Below are 27,068 nucleotides of genomic sequence, written 5' to 3'. Positions count from 1 at the left end.
TGGGACTGTTCAATGGACCCCTAGATGCTGAGGGTTCTTGTCCCAAACCTCCTGAGCTACAGGCAGCCTCCCTGGTGCCTTGAGATGCTGACTCAGCAGAGAAAGATGTAAATTCCTACCTTGGTTTGCATACAATTTACACATATTTATTTATGAGTGTCTTTGATTAATGTCAAAGTGCCTGTGTGATTTTTCTGCCAGGCTTCTGGGCCCTGCAAGGGCATGGCTGGCATCAATGTGGCTGCAGGCTCCGTGTGAGCATGTGGGGGTTCTCTGGTGGCCTGAAAGTGACAGCCATGGGTAGTGGCTGGCAGCCATAGGTAGTGGCTGGCAGCCATAGAGGGCGTGGTGAGCAGCCTGGAGCCTGTTATTCTAGCGTGATTTGGGCAGCTGGTGTGAGTCGGGGATGTCTGTTAGCATGTGGCAGGGTCCAGCCAAGGGGCTGGGGGCAGGTCAGGGCTCCAGGCACTGGGGTGAGTGACTATGGGCCCACAATTGGCCATGGTCTTGGAGGAGCCTGGGTGGCGGCCACATTTTCTGGGTGGGAACTCAGACCCAGGGAGCCAGGACAAGCTCAGGTTCTAGGACTCATGGTGGTGGGAAAGGCTTCCAAACAAGGCAGAGCTCAGAGGCTGTCTCTGCAGAGTGCCTGCCCCCCGGGGCTGCCCAGGGCAGGAATCCTCTGCTTAGATGCTCTGAGAAAGGGAGTGCTCTCTGCAATCAAGGCCTGGGACAGGAATTGAGAAAATCTGCCAATCAGCAAGAATTTTCTGTGTGCTGGCAGTGCCCAGCCCTGTGTCTGGAACTGTGGAGAAGATCAGTCCTAGCCTGTAAACTTTGGCAGGAGAACTGGTGAGATAAGGAGGGAAGGGCAGGCCCCGACCTTGGTGGAGGCTCTGTGCTTGGCACCATGCGGTACTTACACCCATTATCTCCTTTAATCCTCACAAGAGCCCAGACAGGCAGTTAATGTCATATCTCCTCATTACAGGGGAGAAGCAGGGATCAGAGAGCTGTAGTAAGTTGCCCAAGGTCACACAGCAAGTAAGTGGAGGAGTCTAGATTTGAACCCAGCTCTGTTTCATTCCAGAGCCCAAGCACTTGACCAGTTTATTCTGCCTCAGGTAGGTGTAAAATAAGGATAAAACCAAGATCATTTAGTTTTTGTGAGTTAAATGGGCTCAAGTGTGTGGACAGCTTAGCATGGTGGCTGGCACACAGTAAGTGCTCAGTAAAAGTGTTTTTTTCTTAAGTGGTACAGCAAGGATTCTTAAATCCTGGTTCATTGCACCCTCCTGTTTGCATGGTACTGTGGTTTTTGCCAAGGCCAATTGGGAGAGCAGACGGTTGGGAACAGAGCATGACCTCTGCTGTGAGTTGAGTGAGCCCTTGTCATGCAGGGACACTGATAGCCATCAGCAGATGGGTGGGACCACCTGCCAGGCCAGATCCTCTGTTGGCTCAAGGCCCAGCCCTGGATAGGGTAGGGACACTGAGGCTGTCTAGTCAGGATGGCCTGGATATACGTGTGTGTGTGTGTGTGTGTGTGTGTGTGTGTGTGTTTATGGACTTGGTGAGGGGTCCTGGACTAGAGAAGGAGAGACAACTTTGGGAAGTGAGGAGCTCTCCCAGCAGGCAATGGTCAGAGCCCTTTCTTATTTCCAGCTGCAGAGATCTAAATCAGGTGAGAGACTGAACCATGTGAAAATGTGTGGGAAATCACTCCTGGCAGAGGGAACAGCAAGTGCAAAGGCCCTGGGGTGGGAATGAATTTAATGTGTACATCCACCTTTCACAGTAGCTGTAGAGACAATATTGACTCCAATTCTCCAGTATTTGATGTAGAGGAGCTAAGTGGGGGCAGAATTCATTTATTCCTTCAACAAACATTTATTGCCTGCTTTGTGCCAGGCACTATCCTAGGTGCCAGTGGCTAACACTTATTTGGTGCTCACTGCTTCTAAACACTTTATGTATATTATCTCATTTAGTCTTCACAGCACCACATTGAGTTGGGGAAGTCTGGGGAGACAGCTGGTCTTCCTCTGTTTCCTCTACCTTCTTCCCATCTCCCAGCCACCTCAGGTACCCAGTGTGTGCCACCCAGGAAGACCAGGATCTCCACAGTGGGTGAGGTGGGGCAGTTCTGAGAACATGACTGCTGCAGGGTCTTTCCCGTCCTGACTGGGCCCTGCCTAAGCTCAGGCTGTTAGCCTCCTGGGAGCCACCCAGTAACAGGCTAGAAAGGGTGCTCTCCAGTCAGGCCTGCCTCAGAACATCCCCTCCCAGGGGGCTTCCAGTTGTACCTTCTCTGTTCCTTCTCTACCACTCAGCTCCTGGCCTCCCTCCAACCCATTTGTGTAGCTTAAGCCCTGTTTTTGGACTCTGCCTAGGGAGCCACGTTCCAGTTCAGGGCTGAGACTGCTGGCAGGGAGAAAAGAAAAACTTCCATTTTCTGATGGGGCAGTCCCCGTACACTCCCTGTGGTTTCACTAACTCTGCTGGAGGCAGCAGGGCGGTTCACACTGTGCCCGGCTGACTCTGTCCTTTCCTTACGATGATCAGCTCACAGGGCCTCAGCCAGGGCAGACTTTTCAGTTCCTGACTGCCCACCTGTGCCTGTGCACCCAGCTTGTGCCCATGACTTGGGCTCCTCACCCTCTTCTGGAGGAAAAGGGGCAGAAGAGATTAAATAGAAAATTGCTCAAAATTCAGAGGCCATGGAACAGATCTGACAGTTCCAATAGTCTTTGGTGAATAAATAAACCTGGAAAAAGGGGGTTTTCTGGGTGGGGTGAAGGAAAAGGAAGGTCTTGTATGATGGGCTACGCTAACCTGGAAACCATGGCTCCATCTGTCATTCCATTTATCCGTCTATCCATCTATCCAACCATCCATAATCCTGCCTGCCTGCCTGCCTGCCTGCCTGCCTGCCTGCCTTCCTTCCCTCCTTCCTTCCTTCCTTCCTTCCTTCCTTCCTTCCTTCCTTCCTTCCTTCCTTCCTTCCTTCCTTCCTTCCTTCCTTCTCTCCATCCATCCATCCATCCGTCCACCCACCCACCCACTGACTGCTTGCCTGATGCAGCCACCAGCTCAGTTATGCTTATTGAGTAAGTGTGCTGGGAGCTAGTCAGTGTTTATGCTTTTATGACCCCTCTGTTTGTGCATTTCCTCTCCTCGCCAGGTTTGTAGAGAGCTCCTTGTGAAGTGAAGTCCCCATCTCTGTAGAGCCAAGAGGAGGGGCTCTGTGTTGGCTGTGGGGTTGGCAGCAGCTGCCTGGCTTGGGCACCCTGGTTAGTGGGGAATCTTGCATGCTGCTGCCACTCCTGCTGCACCAGGCCTATGACCCTCAGTCCCAGCTGTGGAGTGTGCCAATGTGGTCGCCAGGTGAGCAGGGCCAGGGCTTTGCACTGCTCCAGGGGCAGGGCCTTGTTGCCTGGCAGCCTGCCCATGATGCTGAGGGGCTGCTGGCCTCTAGCCAGCACCAAGCTTTTAGAGTGATACAGTTGTATTGCTGCAGAACCTCTCCACACTACTATAGTAAACAAACAGTCTGGGGCCAGGCATGGTGGCTCATGCCTATAATCCCAGCACTTTGTGAGGCTGAGGCAGGTGGATCACCTGAGGTCAGGAGTTCGAGACCAGCCTGACCAACATGGTGAAACCCCATTGCTACTAAAAATACAAAAAATTAGCTGGGCGTGGTGGCACATGCCTGTAATCCCAGCTAATTGAGAGGCTGAGGCAGGAGAATCACTTGAACAGAGGTTACACTGAGTGGAGATTGCACCATTGTACTCCAGCCTGGGCAACAAGAACGAAACTGTCTCAAAACAAAAACAAAAACAAAAACAAAAAAAAAACAAGTCTGGGACTCTGGGCCTGCCTGGGAACCAGGAAGGATTGGGGTAGTTGCCATTTCTGTTCTTGGAGGGGTGGGTGGGTGGGCGAGCTTTGAACCCAGCAGCTGCTGTGGGCCTGAGAGTTGAGGCCAGTCCTCCCGACCCCAGCCAGACCTGGCTTGGACAGCAGATGTGGGGCAGCACACAGACTAGGTGCTGAGCTGTGTTGGCTGGAAGTGAAACTGCAGAGGGCCCAAAGGCAAAAGACCCAAATCAGACGGAGATAGAGATGCAGATGGAGCAGAGGGATATGGAGATTGAGGGGGTGAGGGGGGAGTGGGGGAGAGAGAGAGAGTCTCAGAAAGGCAAGACAGAGTCAGTGAGAGAGGGAAGATTCAAAGGACTGAGAAGAGAAGGATCAGGGGAGGGGAGTCCAGGGCAAGGGAAGAAAGCTGGTGTGGTGGGCTCAGGGAAGCAGGTCTTTCAAAGGCAGGGGATGCAGAGAGTAATGATAGCTTAATAAAAGCCCCCTCCAGTGTGGACAGCACCCTACAGCGAACAAACTTTCCCACTTGCCAAAACTCATTCAGGCCTCCTGATAGCCGGGCTGAGATGGGGTTGGAGATCTCCACGCTGCAGGATGGGGCGGGGAGCTGGAACTGGAACTGGGACTGGCTGGAGTGGGTAACACAGGGTGGGGGTGGTGAGTGGCTTAGAGACAGAGCCCCCAGCTGGGCCCAAGTCCCTGCAGTGACTGAGACTTCCCCAGCTGTGTTCCCGGGCCAGGCTTGTGCTCGCCATTCCTGCCACCATGACAGTGCTGCTTTGTTTCCTGGGAGGAGGTGCGTCGCTCTCAAGTCCCGGCTGCTAACTGTAGTGGATGCTGTGGTGCATGCTCAGATTCCCCTTCAGGTCTGAGGCGCTCACTCCCCAGCTTCTGGGTGTGTGGGCTGTGGATGACTCACAGCTGAATCCGTCTCAGGGAATTGCCTTTGATGGAAGTGGGGGGAGAACCTTGCCCAACGTTATTCCTCCTCCCTGGGGGCAGCCTGTATCCAATGGCCTATTGATTGTGGGAGTAGGGGAGTTGTACAAAGGCCAAGTCCCCTTGCATCAACTTGTGACACTACTGAAGGGCCATCCCAGTTCCAGAGGTCCTTGGGAGATTGGCTGAGGCCTTTGGTATGACTGCATGGCAGATCAATTTCTCCATTTGCCCAACCCTGCTTCCTCGCTTCCTGTTGTTCTTGGGATTACTCCCCAGTAAACTCCCCCAGAAACGGTGAGGCTGTGAGATTAGACACCCAAGAAGGCCAAACTCTGGCTCCTAACAACAGAACTGGTGGAGAGATGTGAACTTGGAGCAGTTGTCACCTCTGAGACAACTCAGAGGTGGTACAGCTTGAGTGAGCAGAGCCTCCCTGCCCACAGATGCCATGTCCCATCCCCTAGCCATGGACCCCAAGGATGGGGGAGAGAAGAGGCTTACCCTGTGGGGCTGAGGATTGATCCTTGAGCCCAGCTTTGGAATTGGGACACCAGAGCCTGGGTGTTTCTCAGCCCAGAAGCCTTGTGTGACCTTGGGCCTGCCCACTCTGCCTTGCCAATGCCAATCTCACAGTCTCAGAGTATTTCCAGGGATTCTGACCTATGACACTAATGCTAACCATTGGACACCAGCCTGGACTCAGCTCAGCTCCCCTCCCTCCCATCCTTGTTTTCTTTCTAATTCTTATTGACATCAGACAGGTATCTGTGTATCAGGGAGAAGTCGTAGGAGGAGGGAATGTTCATCCAGCCCTCCCCACCCTAGGCAAAACCCCTCTGTGCATTCCCAGAAGAAAATTCATAGAGAACTCGTCCCCTAGGGGGTAAGCTCAGAAGGGGCAGGGCCCTGTGCTGCCTGGCACATGAAAGGTGCTTGATGGTTTTGAGTGATGGTGACTCTGGCACCTTTGTGCTCCACCAGAGAGGCAGAAGATGTGGTGGTTAGGGTGCTGGAGCCAGACTGCCTGGTTCACATGCCAGCTCTGCATGTCAGAAGCTGGGTGACCTTGGGTAATAAGGGCAAAATGGGTTAATCTATATCAAAGTACTTAGAACACAAAATGGCCTGTGTTAGCTATTATCATTATTATTATTTTTTTAGTTGTAAGATAACACCTGATCCTCCAGGTTGTTTGGACTGTAGATCCCATGTCTAAGAGATGCACACACACATAAGGAGTTATTTCCTTAGTGAACGAGGAGTCTCATGTGTTGCCCTGTATCCCTATAACCTCATGCAGTGCAAGCTCCTCACTTGGCAACTCTGCAGACAAGGCAGAGAGGGCTGGGCCAAGGTCATACAATGCTCTGGGCTAAGGAAGACCCAGGCCCTGGTGTCTAGTTCCCAAGCTGGGCTCAAGGCTCAATTCTCAGCCCCATAGCCTCTTCTCTCCCCTATCCTTGGGGTCCATGGCTAGGAGACGGGACATGGCATCTGCGGGCAGGGAGGCTCTGCTTGCTTAGGGATGGATTGTCTCAGAGGTGACAACTGCTCCAGGCTCATATCTCCCTCTGTATACCCAGTTCTGTTGTTGGGGGCCAGGGTTTGGCCTTCTTGGGTGTCTAAGGGATCAGATGAGAGGCCACTGAAGTTCGGAGGGTTAATCTCTGGCACTGTGCTTGCTGCACAGAGATTGCAGTGGTCAGGTAACTGTAAATAATAATACCAAACCATAACATTCACCCAGCACTCTCATTCCCTTCCTACCTCATTTACCCCCACGATGATCCCACGAAGTAGGACTTGCCCCTTCTGCTGCTGCCAGCAGGGGCGGGACTCTAAGCCCTGCCCCTCTGCATCTGGGAACTGCCTCTTACCTGGTCTTCCTGCTGTCTCACTCCTGCCTCATTCGAGCTGTGCTATTTAGTACAGTCCCCACATGTAGCCAGTGGGTGCATGAAATGTGACTAGGTCAACTTGAGATGTGCTGTAAATACAAAATATGTACTGGTTTTTGAAGATGTGGTATAAAGAAACCAATGTAAAACATCGCTAATAATTTTTTTATATAGATGACATGTTGAGATGATAATATTTTGGGTGAAACAAAATATATTATTGAAGTTAATTTCACCTGATTCCTTACTGTTTTTCATCTGGCCACTAGAAAATTTTAAATTATGCATGTGGCTTGAAACATATTTCTGTTGGACAGTGCTGCTCTGAAGTCTGTTATTCACACAGCAACCAGGGTTATCCTTTAAGATCTTGGTGATTATGTCCCTTCTCTGATCACAACTCTTTATTATTATTACTTTTGTTTCTTTCTTTTTTTTTTTGAGACAGAGTCTCACTCTGTCACCCAGACTGGAGTGCAGTGGCGCAATCTCAGCTCACTGCAACCTCCACCTCCCAGGTTCAAGCAATTCTTGTGTCTCAGCCACCAAAGTAGCTGGGATTACAGGCACGCACCACCACACCTGGCTAATTTTTTGTATTTTTAGTAGAGACGGGGTTTTACCATGTTGGTCAGGCTGGTCTCCAACTCTTGACCTCAGGTGATCTGCCCGCGTCAGTCTCCCAAAGTGCTGGAATTACAGGCGTAAGCCACTGCTCCTGGCTACTTTTCTTATTTTTAAGAGATGGAGGTCTCACTGTGTGGCCCAGGCTGGCATGCAGTGGCTATTCACAGGCGGGAGTATAGCACCCTATAGCCCTGAACTCCTGGGCTCAAGTGATCCTCCTGCCTCAGCCGTCTAAGTACCTGGTACCACAGGCGTGCACTGCCATGCCCATCTGCTCACAACCCTTTACAAGCTCCTGTGACACAAGATAAAAGCCAATTACTTACCATGGCCTTCGAGACCCTTTGAGGGTGATTCACCCTCTTGCTTCCTTACAGATCTTCCCTCCTACCATGCGTGGCTAGCACGTGCTCCTATGTTCTAGCCACACCGTAACTCCTTAAACTTGCTACGCTTATTTCCACCCCAGGGCCTTTGCTTGCTGTTCCCTTTGCAGGGAGTGATTTGCCATCTCTCCATATGTTCACTCTCTCACTTGATTCTGATTTCTGCTAAGATGTCCCTTCCTCAGGGAGGACTTTTCTGTCCATCATAGCCAAAACAAATGCCTCTGTGCTCTCTAATCCCTCGGGCAGAACATTAGCTCTCATGTAACATTACATACATGGCCTAGGGTTTTTCATCCTGTAGTCATGAAAATCCCATTGGCACTTGGGAAGCTCTTAGAGATACCTAGCTCAATCCCCTCTTTTTATGGAGGGGGAGATCGAGGTCCAGGGAAGGAAGAAACTTGCCCAAGTTCATAGGTATAGAAATAATAATAGCCAGCTGCCATTTATTGAACATCTGCTCTATGCTAGGGGTTTCACATCCATTCTTTTGTTTATTCCCATTGTTTTCTTAGTAGTCTCTGATTTTGCAGTTGAAGAAGCTGAGGCTCAGAGAGGTTAGGTGATTTGTCTGAAGTCACATAGCAGGAGGGCATAGACTGGGATTCAGACCCAGATCTGTTTGACACCAAAGATTGGGTTGTTCCTCTGGCCTCTGTGGGTTCCCACATTCCAGGACCCAGGTCCTGTGTCTCAGGCCAGAAGATTTTCTATATTGGCTGGAGCTTCTGTGGGATGCAGGCAGTGGATGAGAAGGGAAACGACAGCAAATAGAGGAAGCACAAGTCTCTGGCCTCAGTGTTGGGTGCACACAAAGCAAATGGGAGAAGGAGGAGAGGGGCTCCCTTCCCCTGCCCCAAGGCCCAGCCAGGCAGGCCCCCAGTAGCCTGGCTGTCTCCCTCCCTTGCAGGCTGGAGCTGCCTCTCCGCCTCTGCCCGCCTGATCGGGGCAGAGCTCGGCTTCATGTATTATTAATAGCACTGCCAGCCTTCCTGTTTTCATGCTGATAACCTGCAGGGGAGGGCTGGTGGGAGGGAGGGAGCAAGGTGGCAAACCCTGGAGCTTCTAGGGTCTCTCCCCTCTCAGCAGAGCAGCTCTGCGGGGGTTGGCCCCAAGTCTCTGAAGTTGGTTTCTAGAGCCTCCCCCATCTAAGCCCATGGGAAGGGACCAGGGCCTCCTAAAGGGAAATCACATGGGAGGTTGGAACGTGGGGTCTGGGAAGGGCCCTGTCACTCAATCCATCTAGGACACCAATGGCTCAAGTCACCTTGGCCCTCCCCAGAGGCAGAAGTGCCCATGTCTAGGGCACATGGGGCTCAGAGCTGAGGTTTCAGGGGTGTGTGTGTGTGTGCATGTATGCACATGTGAATGTATGTGCGCGTGTGTGTGTGTATTTGAGAGAGAAAGAGAGAGAGAGAGAGCATGAGAGAGTGAGTGCTTGGCTCCCAAGGTCCACTGTGGTAAGAGATCTCTGAGGTGCAGCCACACATAGACTTCAGGCCATATCTGAGCTGGCCTCTGCCTGCCCCCGCTCCCACGCCTAATCTTTTTCCTTTCTAGTGCCCAACATGGAGGCCAAAGGCAGGTTACAGATGGAGCCACCGTGTTAGGGACTCTGATGGGGTGGGGTGGGTAGGGGTCCGCCCCTTCAATCTGGCCCATAGGCTGGAGGTGGCTCTAGGGGATAGCAGGTGCCAGCTGTGCATCTCTTTCCAACTTCTTGTTCAGTGATGTCACATTGGTTGTTTGAAATTGGTCATGGTGGGAGGATTTACATTACAAAAATCAGCAAATGCTACAAATCAGGGTTCTGCACCCCTAGAGCCAGTTGTTAGACATTTAGTAGCACAGCTCTTGGACCAGTATGGAAGGCTCTGCTGCATCTCATCTAGAACATGCCTATACCTTTTTTTTTTTTTTGAGACAAGGTCTGGCTTTGTCACCCAGCGGGGAGAAGTGCAGTGGTGCGATCTTAGCTCACTGCAACCTCTGCCTCCTGGACTCAATCGATCCTCCCACCTCAGCCTCCTTAGAGGCTAGGACTACAGGCGTGCACCACCACACCCAGATAATTTTTGTATTTTTTGTAGAGATGGGGTTTCGCCATGTTGCCCAGGCTGGTCTTGAACTCCTGGGCTCAAGTGATCCACTCACCTTGGGCTCCCAAAGCACTGGGATTATAGGCATGAGCCACTGTGCTCTGCCACGCCCATACCTTTTCTATCTTTTACCTCTTCCCAGACTGCTCCTGTGAAGTCTTTCCTCTTCGCTCTTGTCTGTTAATTTTCAATAATGTAATAAGAGGAATCATGATATTGGCTAACATTTCTTACGTGCTTGTTAATTATTTTCTGGGTCTGTTGGAAGAGCTTTACAAGATTCACTTCATCTTCACTGTCATCTAGTGAGTATTATCTCCAGTTTACAGATGAGGTAACTGAGGCACAGAGAGGTTAAGGAACACTTGAGGTCACGCGACTGGTAAATGGCAGAGCTGGGACCCAGCTGGGACCCCTATCTGGCTCCATGGCTGCTGCTGACAGATACTATGTCACCCCTGCCTCCCTGCAAGGGCTGCATGTGGGTGCCTCCTACAAGTCTCTGTGACTGTCCTGGCACTTGGGCCTCTCTGACTTCCTTTGCTGTCTCCCCGGAGCTATGCACTTGGAATTGTCCTTACTGGGCCCAGGTCTCTCCTGCCCCCCCAGACTGGGAGTTGCTTGAGCTCAGTATCTGGGTGTGATTCTTCTGGTGCCTTCAGTACCTGGCCCAGGAACGAGTGCAGAGGGTACTTGCTGAATGAGCCGCTAGTGGGGGTAACCATGTGGCACAGCACCTGGCACCTGGCACACATGCCTGTGCACAATGCCCAGTAAGGGGCAGCTGTGCTTATTAGAGCCTGGGCTCCATCTTCCAGCACATTTTGATGAGTGCCTTTCATATGCCAGTCCCTGTTCCAGGAGCTGGGGTTTATCGTGGTAAATAAAACCGACAAAAACTTTGTCCTCTTGGACAAAGCTTTTATTCTGGTAGGGGAGACATCTAATAAACAAGATAAAGAATGAAAACATAAAGCATTTAGGGATATGTGCTCAGGGGAAAAATAAAGCAGAGAAGAGGCTAGAAAATGTCCAGGGAGATTTTGATGGGTTGGTCAGGAGCCTGTCGGACTTCACTGAGAAGGTGCCAGTTAAGGAAGTGAGGGAGTGAGCTATACTGTTTACTGGGGGAAGAACATTCTAGGCCGAGTGAAGTTCCTGGGGCAGGAACTTGCTGGACATGTTTGAGCAACATCAAGGGGGTCAGTGTGGTTGGGGTGGTCAGAACAGAGGAGAAAATCGGTCAAGGAGTTATTGGAGTCAAGAGAGGCAAGTGAGGGAAAGAAGGGGCTAGTGGCAGTGGTGGTGTAGGGTGGGCATGGGGAGGGTTATGAGAAGCAACAGCTTTTCCTTCTGCCCTATGAGGAGCAGGAGAGGGACAGCTTCGAGAGGAGGGAGACTGTTTTCTGTAGCCGAAAACAGTCTTGCAGCTCTTGACTGGGTCTTTGGCCTCTTATAGACCCAGGTGCAATGCAGAATTGCCTCCATTTCCCCTCTAGACTCCTACCAGCCGCTCCCCTGTCCTGGCCACAAGAAAGTCCTGCCCTAAGGGCACTGCTGGTCTGGAATGGCATCTTCCTTGTCCTCGGGTTTCTGCTGACCTCTCTGCCTGCCCCTCACACCTTAGGGAATACTGACTCCATGGTCAGGCTCCTGAAGTGCCAACTGTGGACTGGCCAGTCTTGGAGCTCCTGTTTTCCAGCCCCTTCCCTCCATGTTCCTGAGGTCCAGCCTCCAGGCACAACCTGCCCCAAGAACAATGCAGGAGAGACCCAGGGCCTGGAGCGGCTGGCTGTGTAGGGACAAGGTGGCAAAAAAGGAAAGAGATTGGGAAGATTGTGGGTTCAGTGGGCACAGGGGGGCTGGGCAGAGGTCTCCTACCCAGCAGGAGTCTAGGACTGTGGATCAGAGGTGGTGCCAGGGCAGGTGATGTCTGGGCTGGGAGCGTGTGGACTGGATTTATTTGTCCAATGCCACACCCCACCCCAGAGCTCTAAGTGCTCAGCATCATAAATAAAACTCACCTAATAAATCTCCCCTGTAACTTTTCTGCGTAGAATTTCATTACTTGTCTTGTTTCCAGTCATTAGGTTTTAGTCCAATTCGGAGTTGTCCCGATGGCTGTGTAAATCATGCCTGCACCCTGGAGAGCGTGAACTGCAGGGAGAAATCACGCCTGGGCCTGCAGGGGTGACAGCTCAAGCCTGAACAGCTGGACCCTGTGGGGAGTCGGCTGCTTGCACTGAGCTCCTCCTATTCTCCTTGCCCTGGATGGGGAAGGAACTATCATTAACTGAGCACCTAACGAGTGCCAGGAACTTTATAAACATCGTCTTGAATCCTCACACCAGCCCCACAAACTAGGAATTACTATCACCATCTTAAAGAATGGAACTGAGGCTGGAAGAAGGGAGGTCATTTGCCTGAAGTTACACAGCTCAGCTGGTTTGTATCTGACACAGTCTGGCTTTGAGCTTAGGTTTATCTGGCTCCTACTGCATCTACTGCCTCCTAGTGTCATAGTTAGAAGAGACTGTAGAGAACTTAGCACAGTGCCACCCCTTCCACAAGCATTCCTTGGTTACTAGCTAGAGTCAACCCCTCTGTTGTCTGTTTCCTGTACTGACTTTGAACCACTTAGGAGGCTTTGCTCACACCCGGTGGCCTTCCATGACTCTCTACCTGCTGTGCTTTCTGATACATGGCTCCTTGGGCTTTTGCACACTCATAGCTATGCATCTAGTTCCAGGACTATTGAGTTCTTGTTTTTCTTCTTTTCTAAACCATAAGCTCCGTGAGGGTAGCGGCTACACCTGCTTGATTTGCCCGTGTATTTCCAGGATCTAGTATAGTATACAGCACATAAAGGTGATGGATAAATTTTTTATCGAGTGACTGGATGGAATAATGAATGAATGAATGTAGTCACACCAGGGAGGGGAAGGAGGAGATGTCAATATGGCCACACCTCTGTGCAGGTCAGTTACATTCCCAAAGCCCAGTGGAGGTCTGAGTGGGTAGGGAGGATTCTGGAACCTCATGCCCAGGCCCCAACTCAGTGCCAATCTTAGCTTTCACCTCAACATCAACTTTTAGCCCTTGACCCAACTCAAACTCCAAACTTAGCCTCAACCCCTAATCCATTTCCAACTCTGATCTCAGCCTCAAGTCCAAACTCAACACCTGACCCCACCTCAGCTCCAACCTAATCACAGCCTTCACCTCAGCTATAGCCCCACCCCTATTTCCATCTCAAAATCAGCTTCTATCTCAGCCACAACTTAAATACAGATCCAACTTCCACCTTAGCCCTCATTCCAGACCTCAACCCCAGCATCACTAGTCAAAAGCAGTGGCTCCTCCTCACCTGTGAGCAGGGAGCAGCCATGGTCCTCAGATGTTGACTGTCCCGTAAGCCTGTCATCCTTTCCCCCACCTGCCTTACAGCTTGGAGAGGGGAGGAGTCCTGCTGGCCTCTTGTGAGAACTCAGTAATATTTTTTCACACCTGTCTCATGGTTACAGTTCACAAACCACACACATGTCCATCAGCCCACCAGGTAGATCCCCTGACCGCTCAGGGAGAGGTCTGCATTTCTTTATGTTACACTGGCAGAAATGGAGGTTATTAAATGCTTTGGCTGGTTTGTGGTAAAGGGGGTGCTCTAAGCCAGCTTTTCTAAGTTTCATGCTGTCCCTAGTCTCCCTGACCTGGGTAGAAGACGAGAGGGGCCCTTGGTTCTGTGTATGTGAGAGTAACAGCAGGGACCCCTTACCCCCAGCCCTCAGCACCCTTGGGTGGTCTCCACTAAGGGCTATGACAGAAACATTCTGAATGTTTCCCACCCTGAGCTCAGGAGAGCTTGTATCAGAGAGAGGCGAGTGATACAGGACTAGTGAAGTGTGTGGTGGATTTGAGGAGTGTTTGGTTAGGGGCCTGGCAGCAAACAGAGTCTACTCCTAATGGTTTCTATGCAGCGACTGTGATGAATGGGCTACCTACAAAGGTCTGGGTGAAGATTTTAGGAAGCAGCAAGAGAGGTGGGGCTCCAGGGACTAGCAACAGTCAGAAGCCCTTACCACCTCAAGGGCTGATGGGATGAGGGGAGGGAATGGTGTTGTGGAGGAGGGAATGCCTGGTGCAAGCCGTAGTCATGGAGAAACACAGCCGCTGCTAAAAATGTTGCCCAGGAAGGAGGGAGTGAGGAGGGAATCCCTGACCTCCCTCTTCCCTTTCCCTCCAACTTCTGCTGGTGCCTCCCACCAGCTGAACCCAACCAGGGGCACCCAGGCCAGGCAGTTCTCTGGGGTCAGTCTCCTGGGGCACAGCTCAGGGCTGAGAAGGGCAGGGTGTGAATCTGGGCCAGGGGATCAAATGGAGAATAAACAGCACGGGGAGAAAGCAAGAGCAAAGGGCAGGTCTTCCAGGAGAGACAGACAGACAAAGAAAAAGCAAGGGAGGTGGAGAGTGTGTGAGAGAGGGAGTGAGAAAGGGCTCAGCCATTTGTCTGGGCAGGTCTGCGGAACTCAAATCCGGCTCATCTGCATCTCCTCAAATAAACTTCTGGGAAGCGAATGCCTGAAGCAGGCAGAGTGCAGAGAAGTCAGCAAATATGTGTGTAGTGAATTCCAAGCCTTCTGTTCCCAGCTCCTGGGAGGGGCTGCAGTGCCTTGGGGTGTCCTGCCCTGTCTCCATCGGGTCCCCTGCCTGGCTGCTCTAACCCTGAGGAATGGCCTCCACTGTGGGCTTGTGGAAACAGGGAGAAGAATCTCTTATCCAGCAGGTCTGAGGGCCACAGGAACATAAGTAACACTGAAGAGTGAGGCTGATCCCCGGGGTTCGCGCGAGCCTGCACATGCATGATTCAACAGCACTCGTCTGGTGCCTCCAGGAGGCAAGCTGGATGAGGATGTTGTTCCCATTTTATAGATGAGGAAACTGAGGCTCATTGGGAAGGGACTTTCCCAAGGCTGTGTTATGAGTTAGTTGCAGAGCTTTGAACTTGGGCCTAGACTGAGCCTGAAACCTGACCTCACACTGAGTCCCAGCCCCAGTCCCTGAACATGGTCTCTGAACATGGCTCAGATTTTGCCCCAAAAGCATCTGGACCAGGAGGTTGGAGCGGCCTGGGATACCCCCTGAATACTTTCATACTAATTCTGCTATGGACAGATGCCTGCAATACCCCAGAGGCTTGGACATTTTCCAAAGGAAACTTTTACTGAAGAAAGACCATCTTTATTTATGAAATACTTATTCCATGCTGGGCACCATGCTAAGCACTTTGCATGAATTATCTCATTTAATTCTCTGAACAATTTATAAGTTTGAAACTATCATTATCCTCGTTTTACAAATGAAGAAACTGGGGCTCTGTGAGTAACCTTTCCAGTATCCCACAGCTAGTACATAGTGGAGCTAGGATTCAAACCCAGGTCTCGATGCCTCTGTAGGATTTCACTGTTGAGCTGCACTGCCTAACAGGGACCAGAAATTGTAGTTTTTCTTCTTCTCCTAAAAGCAAACATCCAGGCTGGGCACAGTGGCTCACGCCTGTAATGCCAGCACTTTGGGAGGCAGAGGTGGGCGGATCATGAGGTCAGGAGTTCGAGATCAGCTTGGCCAACATAGTGAAACACTATCTTAACTAAAAATACAAAAATTAGCTGTGCATGGTGGCACACACCTGTAACCCCAGCTACTGGGGAGGCCGAGGCAGGAGAATCACTTGAACCTGGGAGGTGGAGGTTGCAGTGAGCTGAGATTGCACCTCTGCACTGCAGCTTGGGCGACAGAGTGAGACTTCCCCCCACCCCCCCGAAAAAGCAAACATCTTACATATCCCTAACCAGGAGGGGCCACAGGTGGCCTTGATAGGCACAACTCCCAGGTCTTCCAGCCCTCGCCTGGGCCACACCTGGGCAAGGCCTAGCCAGGCTGTGATAGAGGAGACCAAAGAGTGTGCCCTTCCTCACCATGGCCCAGGAGAAGGAGAGGAGATCCAGAAGATCTGTGGGCCATGGAAGGAATATCCTTGGTCTTGCACAGGACACAGCATCTGTACTTATTCCATACATGGGTACGGTCCACAAGGTATGGGCATGCTCCACGCTTGTGAGAGATGTCTGTCTGCCTGCCAAAAGAAGCTGCTGGATGCATGCAGGGAACTTCTCCCTATCTTCCCAGTGCTGTGCAGTGCTAGGCCTGTGAGAGATCAACCAAAGCCCCAGCTCAGAACTATGGGAAGGAGAGATAGGCAAAGGGCACCTTCCAGGAAGATCTGACTAGGGCTGTGCCCCCAGGGAGAGCCCAGGTTTCTTGCTGCCATCTATTCCCCCAAGCAGACCCCTCCTGGCTCTCCCTGTACATCAATAACTCTCCTCTTGTGTCCCATCCCTAAAGGTTCCCAGGAAGGAAGAGGGGACCCTGGATCCTGACCTTACAATCTGTGGATCATGAGGTGTGCAGATGCTGTGCCTGGGAGCCAGAGACATGGCATCTTCTTTGTGATTCTGGGCAAATCCCTTGGCCTCTCTAGTCTCCTTTCCTCCTATGCAAAGGGAGATGGCTGGCTTCAGTGATCTCTGGGACTCCTTCACACGAATTTTCCCACTGACTCTCCCGCTCTGAGCCCTGAAGCTTCTCTTCAGCCTGTCCCTCCCCTCCCACCTCCAACTTCTGGGCAGAGGCTCTGGCCATGGTGCTGAAGGTGGTCATGGCCTCTGCAGGGTCTTGGAAGACTGGAGGTGAGCAGGGTACCCACCTCAGGACTTGTGAGGGCAGAGGAAAACTACCCTAATTAAGAATTTACTATGTACTAAGCCCAGTGCTGTTCACTTTACATGCATTACGTTGACTGATTACAGTGTCTCTTGGAGGAAGAGATTATCATGGGAAACTGTTTCAGGAACTGTGGGTTCTACACCTTCCAGGAAGCAGAAGGCTGTTCTGACTTACTTAGGATTTCAAGTAGCCCTGGTTCCCAGAGATGGTCCTGGGACAATTAAGGGCAGCTGAGAAAACAGTGACATGTAGAAATGGTTGATAAAACTGTGAGGGAACGTCTGTTGACACTGATTCTGAGCCTGCGGCCAGAGATGAATGATTGAAGCACCAGGCTTGTTAAAGCGAGAGCACGTTTGATTTCTCTCCCCTGCACTGCATGCGATTTCGCTGGAGGGAAGTTAGCAATCAGCTAATTGACATTGAATTAACCATGAAACTCAGCCCCTGCCTTCTCTCTGAAGCGCTCTCCAGCAAGACTTTATCAAGGCTTTGAATTATTGATTATTACTTATAGCTCTGATGGGGTGATTTCCTTTTATTTGTTTTCACATTGGGTGTCCTTCATAAGTGTCCCTGAGAGTGGGAGGCACCCAGATGCAGAGCTTCTTACCAGAGGGGCAGAGGAGAGAAGGCTAAGTCCAGGGAGGACAGGTCTGGACAGTCCATCCTGACCCAGATAAATAAATCTGTTATCTGTTAAGCCACGGAGCTTTTTGTTTTGCATATTTGCTGCTGTTACTGTAGCAAAGCTTAGCCTAATCTGACTAACAGGGACTCCGGAGGCCAGGTCCTCTCTGATGCCCCATGATGCCAAGCTTATAGGGTGTGAATGTGGCTGTGCTCCCTGCCCTGCCATTCAAACTCTATCTGTAAGGATGCTTACTCGATGCCTACTGCAATTCCTTCAGATACAGGGATTCTTCCACAATATCCAAACGAAATGGCGTTCTGGACTCTGCTTGCATATTCCTGGGATGAGAGTACATGCTGTCCTGAGGCAGTAAAAGTGCTCAGCACCCACCGTCCGCTTGGCATCATCCATGTAACTTCTACTGGTTTGGGCTCTGTCCCATGGAGCCCACAGAGTAATTTCTTTTTTTTTTTTTGGTCCCATGACAGCCTTACAAGAATCTGGAAAAAAAAAAAAAAAAGAATCTGAAATTAGATATCCAAGGCCTCCTCTCTTCCAGGAAACATCATTTCAACTCTTCACAACACTAAATTTCAAGTCCCATCCCTAACTTGATCTCTTCTTGTATTGGGAATCCAATATGTCTAGGAGCCTCTGGAAATACAATATCTAGAACTGGATTTAACACTCCAGGTATGGCCTGAGAGTGATAGAGCCTAACAGACCCATCACCTTCTTCAGATTGGGCATTAGACCTTTAATCATGCAGCCTGACTGGGATGAATAGCTTTGTTCTATGGCAGAGACACATACTATTTATTGAATTCATGTGTTCCTCATGTTTCCCAGCTTCCTTGTGGCCAGGTGGCGCCATGTGACTAGTCTGGCCAGTGGCCTGTGAGCTGAAGTGATATGTGACACTCTAGGATGACACATTTAAGAGCTGGTGGGTGATGTTCCAGGCTCGCCTTCCTTGCCCTGGCGACCTGGAAGCCAAGTATTCCAGATGGCATTGCTATAAGACACAAGCAGCCTGGATTTCTGAATCACCACTGGGAAGGGAGCCACCCTAAAGAGTTGCTGGACCCACAGTGAACTTTTTTCTTCCTTTTTTTTTTTTCTTTGAGACAGAGTTTCACTCTTGTCGCCTAGGCTGGAGTGCAATGGCGCAGTCTTGGCTCACTGCAACCTCCACCTCCCAGGTTCAAGCAATTCTCCTGCCTCAGCCTCCCAAGTAGCTGGGATTACAGGCACCCACCACCACACCCTGCTAATTTTTTGTATTTGGTAGAGACGGGGTTTCACCATGTTGGCCAGGCTGGTCTCGAACTCCTGACCTCAGGTGAACCGCCCACCTCGGCCTCCCAAAGTGCTGAGACTACAGGTATGAGCCACTGCACCTGGCCCACAGTGAACTTTGTATGAGCAGAAATAAACTTTTATGTATTAAGTCACTGAACTTTTTGTTGCAGTAGTTGCTGTTACTGTAGCACAGCCTCACCAAACCTAACTGATAGGCCCAGCACACTCCTCACTCACATTGGGAATTGATTCTATTTCATCACCTGTGTAGTGCCCCATGTTAAGCCCTGTCCCTCCCCAACTAGACTTTGCAGTGATTCTTATTTATTGGCTTTGAGCTCCATAAAGTTAGTGACCATGTCTTACTCTTTGTATCTCTCCCAGGGCCTAGTCTGCTGCACAGAGGATGTTAACATTTGTAGAGGAAGGGAGTAAGAAAAGGAAATTCTGAGTCCATCAGGATAGAAGCAGAAAACATTCCCTAGGATATTTCTCTGCAGTGAGGCAATATGGACTCAAATCTCTAGTTCCATCACTGAACAGCTGCATGTCCCTTAGCCAGTTACTTATTCTCTCTGCGTTTCTGTCAAATAGTGGTAACAGTCCCAGTTTCTCAGAAGTTGAGGATGTAATCATACATTTTATAAAGACTGGCTGGCACATTGTGTTGTAAAAAAATGTCAGATGTTGTCATCACCATCACCATCGTAGTTACCACTGTCATCATCAGCGGGATCAGGGGATATTGTTGCCCATTACATCTAGGAGGGAAGCAGAGAAGAGAGTCATCCAGGAAGGGTCTCAGCCCCAAGGCAGTCCCAGACGGAGGACTTGGCAGATGCAAGATCACGTAGATCCTCTCTGGTTCATGGTCAGATATCCTGGGCCCAGCCCTGCAGCACTGTCCTCCAGAGGATGCACACCTACCCAGGCCTCCTTACCCTTCCTCACTGGACTTTCTCTCAACACATGTGTTTGGCTTGAGGTGCAGCTTGTCACATGTATCTGGCTGATTCCACCAGGACAACTCTGCTTGCTTCTGGCAGAAACCTGGACAAGGCAATGGAATATATGGGAGTCATGTCTCTCTGCTAACAGGCATTCTGTGTGTAGAGGAGGGAGGATGGCCTCTTCGAGGTGGACCGCACACATGGGCAGATGTCATCTGAAGATTTTGAAAAATTTTTGTTTGTGTACCATACACAGTCCACCACAGACACATGTCACTGTGCAAGTGCACACCATTTTGGATGCCCAATGTCATTGTGGAAGAGAAGGAGCCTATATTTTTTGAGCACCTATTATGAGCAAGCTGTAACTGACACCAAAATGAATGCTCACAATTCCATGAGGTAGAGTTTATTATTCCCATTTGAGAAGTGAAAAAACTGAGGCCTAGACAGTGTTTGAACTGGGGACTTGAATCCAGGTTTGCCTGACGTCAGAGCCTGCCCCCTTTTATTTATTTATTTATTTTTTGTTTGTTTTTTTGGGACAGAGTCTCACACTCTTGCACAGGCTGGAGTGCAGTGGCATCATCTCAGCTCACTGCAGGCTCCGCCTCCCAGGTTCAAGTGATTCTCCTGCCTCAGCCTCCCGAGTAGCTGGGATTACAGGTGCGTGCCACCATGCCCAGCTAATTTTTGTATTTTTTTTTTTTTTTTGAGATGGAGTCTCACTCTGTTGCCCAAGCTGGAGTGCAATAGCACAATCTTGGCTCACTGCTAGCTCCACTTCCCGGGTTCATGCCATTTTCCTGCCTCATCCTCCTGAGTAGCTGGGACTACAGGCACCTGCCACCACGCCGGGCTAATTTTTTGTATTTTTAGTAGAGATGGGGTTTCACCATGTTAGCCAGGATGGTCTTGATCTCCTGACCTCGTGATCTGCCTGCCTTGGCCTCCCAAAGTGCTGGGATTACAGGGGTGAGCCACCGGTGTCCGGCCCCTGCCCCCTTTTAATTTATTTGTTTATTATTTCTCTTTCAGGACAGTGGATACTTTTTTTTTTTTTTTAAGATGGAGTCTCGTTTTGTTGCCCAGGCTGGAATGCAATGGTGCAATCTCAGCTCACTGCAACCTCCGCCCCCCGGGTTCAAGCGATTCTCCTGCCTCAGCCTTCCGAGTAGCTGGGCCTACAGGCACCTGCCACCATGCCTGGCTAATGTTTATATTTTTAGTAGAGACGGGGTTTCACCATATTGGCCAGGCTGGTCTTGAACTCCTGATCTCAGGTGATTGATCCACCCGCCTTGGCCTCCCAAAGTGCTGGGATTACAGGCGTGAGCTGCCGCGCCCAGCTAGGTTTTATGTATTTTGGAGGACCCTCATCCAGAGTCTCTTCAGATTTGTCTCTTTGGGTTTCTCTTCATTAAGCTTCACACTTCTCACTTGTTCAAATACTTTTACTTTTGGTACCTTTGAAAGGCTTACTTTCAAAACGATGGTTATAGGCTGTAACCAAATGATCCTAATTAGCTGCCTTGGCCATATTTTTAATGTTTTCTAATAATTCCTGTTTCTGCAAGAAACGAATCTGGAGCCATGGTCCTGCAGAAACTTGATAATGTCCTTCTTGGGCAGTAGCTCACTGTGCAGCTGCTCCACGGCCCATGTCCACTGTGGAATGGCCGCCGCCATCTGCCCCCACTGCCTCTTCCTGTCTTCTTTTTAATACACTGCCTACTCCCAAGACTTGTCCTCTGGCCCGATCTTCCACTGCCCTCCACCTTGACAAATGTGCACTTTCCTATCCTCCCTAAAATACATATACACACACACACACACACACACACACACATACATATATATATACACATATATACATATACATATATACACATACATATATACATATACATATACATATATATATACATATACATGTATATACATATTTTTGAGATGGAGTCTCGCTTTTTCGCCCAGGCTGGAATGCAGTGGCATGATCCTGGCTCACCACAACCTCCACCTCCTGGGTTCAAGCAATTCTCCTGCCTCAGCCTCCCAAGTAGCTGGCATCACAGGCACCCGCCACCATGCCCGGCCAATTTTTTGTATTTTTAGTAGAGACAGGGTTTCACCACATTGGCCAGGCTGGTCTCCAACTCCTTGCCTCAAGTGATCTGCCCACCTCGGCCTCCCAAAGTGCTGGGATTACAGGCATGAGCCACCGCGCCCAGCCTAATATTTTATAATCACCAGGCACTGTGGTATGTTCTGAGCCTTGGCTTTCTTCCCTGAAAACGGTACCTGTCTCTTGGGACTGTTGTGAGGATTGATTAATATCCACAGAATACTTAGCACACTGCCTGGCACAAAATTAGCATTGAGTGTTTGTTATTAATATAATAATGGCCGACATATATTGAGTACTGTGTTTGTCATATTCCATGGTGCTAAGTGCTTTATGCAGGATATCTAAATGCTCAAAACAATCCTTGCAGTAAGTGTTAGTACCCTCATTTTCAGTTGGGGAGATTGAGGCTTAAGAGAAGTTGAGTAGGCTAGGGGAGGTGGCTCATGCCTACAATTCCAGTACTTTGGGAAGCTGAGGTGGGAGGATCACTGGAGCTCAGGAGTTCAAGACCAGCCTGGGAAACATAGTCAGATCCCATCTCTACAAAATAATAAAAATAAAAATAGAAACATTGAGAAAAGTTAAGTGAATTACCCAAGTTCACAAAGTAAGGAAGAGGCAGTGTAGGGATCTAAATTCTGATCACCTGACTCTAGAGGCTGTGCTGTGGCTGCTCAGAACCAAGAACTAATAATAATTAATAATCTAGAATAATCACTTCCATATATTGAGCAGTTATTATGTGTGAGGGCACAGCTCTTATCTATACCTGTATTTATATCTATGCCTCAATTTTTAAAACTGTCCTGAGGCAGATTCTATAATTAGCTGGATTTTTTTTTTTTTTTTTTTCCCTGAGACGAAGTTAAACTCAGTCACCCAGGCTGGAGTGCAGTGGCACAATCTTGGCTCACTGCAACCTCCGCCACCTGGGTTCGAGCAATTCTCCTGCCTCAGCCTCCAGAGTAGCTGGGATTATAGGCATGCTCCACCATACCAGGCTAATTTTTTGTATTTTTCCTTGCAGTGAAACCCTCAGACAGGGTTTCACCATGTTGGCCAGGCTGGTCTTGAACTCCTGACCTCAAGTGGTCCACCTACCTAGGCATCCCAGAGTGCTGGGATTACAGGTGTGAGCCATCGCACCTGGCCAATTAGCTGGATTTTTTACACATGAGACTGAGAGTAAGAAGGATTAGGTAACTTATGCAAGACCTCAAGCTAGGGAAATGCAGTGTGGGGACGGGAACCCAGGCTGTTGACATGGATGTGACCACTGCAGTATATCACCTTCATAGCAGGGAAGATGTATGTATTATATATCATTTGAATGTGGTGTAGAGCTTGGATTAAACCATTGTTTATGCAATACGTACTGAAAACAAAAGGATTCACGATGTTATAAGAGAAAGGGACACATAAAGATATACTAGGCAAAGGCTAACACTAAATAAATAGAGGTCAAAATTGGTGGCCTTCCAGTGACTCCAGATGACATGAGCAGGCCACAACCAGTTTGATTCAGCTTGATCCCATCTTGGCCAGCCCCACACATTGTGAGCTGGCCCCAACAGGTCTGGTTTGATTGGTGCCAGCTTGAATCAGTTAGTTAGATCTAGTTGCAGCCAGTTGGGACCAGCCTGAACTGGATTGACCTAGTTTAAGTCCTTTTGTGTCTTCAGGCTGACTTGGCTTTCAGTCTTAGAGTTTTGGGGCTCCCTGTGGAAAATCTTCTCTTGGAATCCTGGCTGGATGGCTTTGCTTCAGACACTAGCGAGGGGGAGAGTGTAAGTAAATTATTAACCTGACAGGATCCAGCCCTTGGACCCTTGGGGGTGTAACAGCTGGAAGACCCCAGCTGGTGAACCCTGGCTTGGCTCACTCTGCAAAGTCCCTCCTACTCAAATTCCCCTTCCAAAGGTCCCTGTGGAATCCCCTCGCTGCTTGCCTTCCCCGCACCCTGTCCAGCCCCAGAAGTAGATTTTTCCTTCATTTTCTTTTTGAAGGTGCAAACATAGGGGGTCCAAGTGAGCAGACCTAGAACTATCCCTGAGCAGTGTGGCTTGTCTGGGATGTTAGGGCTGATGTGTGGGTGGTGCCCGCTGTGTTGGGTGATGGTTGGTGTTGCTGACTTCATTTCTAGACCCCGACAAATATGTGACTTGTACTATTACACTGACAATGTAACGAAGCATTGATGTGCATGGAGACTGGGAGAGGAAGGTGGGCAGAAAGGGCAGGTGCTGGCTAATGGGATGCCACATCACATTATCATCGTGCAGGAACCATGCCCCCTGCAGAGGATAACAAGGGCTGGAGGTAATGAGTACCAAACAGGCCTGAGGAACGCCCCCGCCCTGCTGTGCAGGCTGGACTCCTACCCTGGGGCTTGCTGCTCCATTCCCAGCTGGACTGGGTTGCAGGGAGCGGTGGGACTGATCAGACTCAGGAAGCGTTAGAAATCCAGCACCAGCTGTCTCCTGGAGGCTGAAAATCCCCTGGGACTGGCCACCTCCTCCTTTCTCATTCGTGCCATGCCTAAGGTTATGCGGATGTTGGTTAGAGGCCTGGGGATGGCCACCCAATTGGAAGAAACCTGTCTAATGCACTTACCTACGGCCGCAGGGAGATCAGTAGCTGGCCAGCCCATGCTCCTTTGAAACGCCTGTGGATATGTGCTGCATAGACAGAGGGTAGTGCAGAGAGAGAGGCTCCTTTCTAGTGTGGGGTACAGCCCCCCCCACCCCCCCACTGTGGAAGGCAGACTGCTCCAGAGGACACCTGGTGGGGGCCAGGCCTAGTTCTCTCCCTTCCAGTTCTGGAGCAGAATGCCTGCCCCCTCTACCTGCCGTGAAGCAGGCCATGCCAGGGCTCCTGGCACTTCAGAGGATGCTTCCTATCCCTTCTGTGGGTCCCAGCTCTCCAGGTCCTGTGGAGGGACTGGGGCCACAAGAGAGTGGGCGATGGGCCTATGTGTGTTAATTAACCTGGGGTAGTCTTTGTGGACTGTGCCCTGAGGTCAAGGATGGACTCTTCCCCAGGGACTGACTGCCTTGGGGACCAACTGAGCCCAGAAACAACTGTGCCCAGGGACTGACTGCTGACTGTGCCGTGTGCCCTGGGGGATCGATGATGCCCAGGAATCAGCTACATCCAGTCACTAACTGTGTCCATGGAATGACTATGCCCAGGAACAACTGTTCTCAGAGACCCTTTGAGGGCTCACTGTGTCTCGGGCTCATCTGCACCTAGGACTGACTTTGCCCACTGTCACTATACCTGAGAGCCAACTGGACCCAGACTCTACCTGTGCCCAAGGATAGATTATGCCCAGAGAGTGTCTATGACCAGGGACCATAGAGAGTGTCTATGTGCCCAGAGACAGACTGTACACAGGACTGACTTTGCTTAAACACTGTTTCTAGGGACCAACTGTGTCCTGGTACTAGCATTTTCCAACAATCAACTATGTTCAAGGACAGCTGTACCTGGCAAACAGCTGAGCCCAGGCACTGGCCCTGCCGAGGGCTGGACTAGGCCCAAGGATAGATTCTATCCAGGGACCTGAGGCCTGCTGTGCCCAGGGACCAGCTGTGTCAGGAAACAAGCTGTGCCCAGGGACTCTGGATAGGGGGAAGCTGGGGACAGAGACTCTCCCGTGTGGGCATAGACTTGTGTGCCTGGCATACAGGCTGCCCAGCTGCATGCCACATGCCTGGTGTGAGTGCCTCTGGCAGCAGCTCTTATTCTGGGACAGTGGGAGGAGGGCCCCTTGCCCTTTGTGGAGGTACTCTCAGGCTCCTTTCCCATTTTGGCACCTAGTGAATAGGGACGGAGAAAGAGCACACAGAGGGCTGGGCGCTGAGGCTCATGCCTGTAATCCCAGCATTTTGGGAGGCTGAGGTGGGTGGATCGCTTGATGCCAGGAGTTTGAAACCAGCCTGGCCAACATGGTGAAACCCCATCTCTACAAAAAATACAAAAATTAGTCAGGCATGGTGGCACATGCCTTTAATCCCAGCTACTCCAGAGGCTGAGGCACGAGAATCGCTTGTATTTGGGAGATGGAGGTTGCAGTGTGCCAAGATTGCACCACTGCACTCCAGTGTGGGTGACAGAGCAAGAATCTGTCTCAAAAAAAAAAAAAAAAAAAAGGCACACAGAGCTATTGAGCACCTGTCCTGTCATGTGTCAGCACATGCCTGGTCCTTTCTTCCCCATATGTCATTTTGTCCCCAGGACTACCCCATGAGGCAGCAGTTATCATCTTCATTTACAGATGGAAAAACTGAGGTTCACAAAGATGAAAGTTCTTTCCTGGTCTTTCTGACTCCAGAGCTCTTACCTGTAGTGAGGTCTGCCTATTTCCACACTGCACGTGGGTCTCCCTGAGTGGAGGGAGAGGCAGGGGCCTCCCAGCATCTTACAGAAGAGGAAGCTGAGGAAGGACCAGATCCCAGGCATCTGGTCTGCAACTGGCACACTAAACCTGTTCATGCCAGTGGCCCTGACTTCTCAGAAGGGCACTTGGCTGGCCTGGTAGGAAGGGCTTCCTGGAGGCTGCATTCCTGGTTGCTGTCTTGGAGGCAGGAAGGCCAGGGTGTGGAGGCCGTCTGTCCCATCACAAGCCCCCTTTCATGATGCTCAACAAGGCTCCTTCAGAGGCCGGACTCGGCTGTGCAAACACGCACATCTGGGCTGCTGGCTGGGGCGGGGTGGCGGAACTCCCCCACAGCTGGCCAGCTGCTCCTGACCTTCTGGACAAAGGGAGCTTTGGCCCTGTGGGGGTTCCCGGGAACTTGGAGCTCTGGAGGGTATAGCCTCTACCCAGCCCTCCACGGGGGGCAGTCCTCTCTGGCTGCCGCCTGTCATTTTCATCATAACTGGAACTCTGCCTCTGACAGCATTTCCTGCTGAGGGCATGCCCTTTCCCTCCCTCGAGGGCCTGCACCCAGCCAGAACTGAGGAAAATAGAACAAAGGCTGCAGGCAGAAAGAAACTCAAGCAGCAGGCAAAGAAGCATCTAAGCAGCCATCCCAGTCTAATCCCCATCCTCTTGGAGCTTTTAATTTCGTGGAGGAGAAAGACACAAGTCAGATAATCGCGCACGCACACACACACACACACACAACTGTAAATAACAACAGACTATGTAGTGTCCTTCAGGTTTTAGGCACTGGCTTGGTGCTTTACATATTTTAACTAATTTCGTCCTCACAACAACCCTATAATAGGGAGATACTATTATTATTCCCATTTTACAGACCAGGCAGTTGAGGCACAGAGAAGTTAGGTGACTTGCTCAAGGTTACACAGCTAGTAAGTGGCAGAGCTAGGATCTGAAATTAGGAAATATGCATTCTTTTTTTTTTTTTTTTTTTTTGAGGTGGAGTCTTGCTCTGTTGCCCAAGCTGGAGTGCAGTGGTGC

The sequence above is a fragment of the Gorilla gorilla genome, chromosome 1 (assembly GCF_029281585.2).
Source record: "Gorilla gorilla gorilla isolate KB3781 chromosome 1, NHGRI_mGorGor1-v2.1_pri, whole genome shotgun sequence".
NCBI classification, from domain to species: domain Eukaryota; kingdom Metazoa; phylum Chordata; class Mammalia; order Primates; family Hominidae; genus Gorilla; species Gorilla gorilla.
Note: the sequence above shows the minus strand (reverse complement) of the source record.